Source organism: Cebus imitator, unplaced genomic scaffold, assembly GCF_001604975.1.
Source record: "Cebus imitator isolate Cc_AM_T3 unplaced genomic scaffold, Cebus_imitator-1.0 Scaffold1188, whole genome shotgun sequence".
Taxonomy (NCBI): domain Eukaryota; kingdom Metazoa; phylum Chordata; class Mammalia; order Primates; family Cebidae; genus Cebus; species Cebus imitator.
This window is the reverse complement of record NW_016108503.1, coordinates 26,650-28,374: the sequence shown is the minus strand read 5'-3', so window position 1 is coordinate 28,374 and position 1,725 is coordinate 26,650. Positions and strand designations below refer to the sequence as shown.

Sequence of the window (1,725 nt, the reverse complement as noted above, 5' to 3'; positions counted from 1 at the left end):
TCTGCATTCCTAACATTATTTGATTTGGTGTTAGACATTGCCCATTGTAACTCATTGAGTGTTGGGCTTTTTGCATTTTGTGTTAAAATTGGTTTAGCATTGTTTGGTATTCAGTAAAATTACTTAGAAACAGTTTGCTTCTTTTCAAGCTGACTTTTTAATTTTTTTAGGCAGGATAAGAGCAGCTATTAGTCAGTGGCTATTTTTTAATCCACTATGGAGGCAATATGCCTTTTTTTTCTTTTGAGACTGAGTTTCGCTCGTTACCCACGAGGCCGGAGTGCAATGGCTCTATCTCGGCTCACCGCAACCTGCGTCTCCTGGGTTCAGGCAATTCTTACATCTCAGCCTCCTGAGTAGCTGGGACTACAGGCTGTGCCACCACGCCCAGCAAATTTTCGTATTTTTAGTAGAGACGATGTTTCACCATGTTGACCAGGATGGTCTCGACCTGTTGACCTCGTGATCCACCCGCTTCTGCCACCCAAAGTGCTCGGATTATAGGCGTGAGCCACCGCGCCCGGCCTGCAATATGCCTTTTTAAAGAAAAGATCTTATTTTTTAGAGTAATTTCAGATTGATAGCAACATTTGAACAGGAGGCACACAAAGTTTCCATATACCACTTACCTCTATGCGTGCGTAACCTCCTAGACTATCAACATCTCTCTCCGGAAAGGTACATTTATTACAATTGATGAACTTATGCTTGCATGCTATTATCACCCAAAGTCCATGGTTTACACTGGGGGCAATACTCTTTTGCATATTCTAAGCCAGTGATCTCCAACAATTTTGGCACCAGGGACTGGTCACCTGGAAGACAATTTTTCCACAGATGTGTCGGGAGTAGTGTGGTAGGGGTGGGGGTGATGGTTTCAGTATGAAACTTTCACGTCCGATCATCAGTCATTAGCTAGAGTCTCATAAGGAACATGCAACCTAGATCTGTCGTGCAGCCTAGACCTCTTGCATGTACAGGTCACAATAGGGTTTGTGCTCCAATGAGAATCTAATGCCATTGCTGACCTGACAGTAGGTGGAGCTCAGGCCGTAATGTTTTCTCGCTGCTGCTCACCTTCTGCTGTGCGGCCCGTTCCTAACAGGCCACAGACCAGTGCTGGGGTTTGGGGACCCCTGTTCTAACCAATGCCCCCTTTATTAAAAGGGTTTTTCACTTTAGCTAATGGAAACATCAAGTGTTGCAAGCTCTGTGTGAGCTACAGAGATGATTTCTTTTGAGAAGTTATTTTCCCTGCTTTGCATCATTTCTCAAATATATGTACTAATCAGCACTTAGCTGAAGATTGAAGACAGGAATCCAAGGCATTCTCTCTGTGCAGCAATCTGCTCTCTAGTCTGTCCTGTGATGTCACCACCCTGACTTCTTCAAACTTACTACAGGCTCTGCCTGGGTCCTCCCCACGTGCTTTGCAGTTCAAAATCTCAGGTGGTAAACCGGAGTAATCTTTGGGCTCAACTGTTTTATTTTCTCTCTCCCCGGGATCACTGTACCGTACTGCACTATATCCAGTGTTGAAGCTATAGTTGAAAATCGTTTTTCCATTTTTCCAGTTGCTTAAGGTGGAGGAGAAATCTGATTCCTATTACTCCAAGTTGGCCAGAAGCAGAAGTCTCCATTCAGTCTTTGTGGTCAGAAGGGAGAGTATGACAGAAGGCAGCTTCTTAGAATGGAAGATCCCTGGGCTAAGAATCAGAATTACCT

The 1,725-nt window shown here is 44.3% G+C and overlaps 1 long non-coding RNA gene across 1 annotated transcript in view; it reads left to right on the top strand.

Moving 5' to 3' along the window:
* The first annotated feature begins 974 nt into the window (after window positions 1–974).
* The window catches only part of LOC108298908, a 12,638-nt gene continuing 11,887 nt past the window's right edge, over window positions 975–1,725 (top strand). The window contains exon 1 of the long non-coding RNA XR_001822754.2: window positions 975–1,057. This is a non-coding gene — a long non-coding RNA (uncharacterized LOC108298908). The remainder of the gene's footprint in view (window positions 1,058–1,725) is intronic.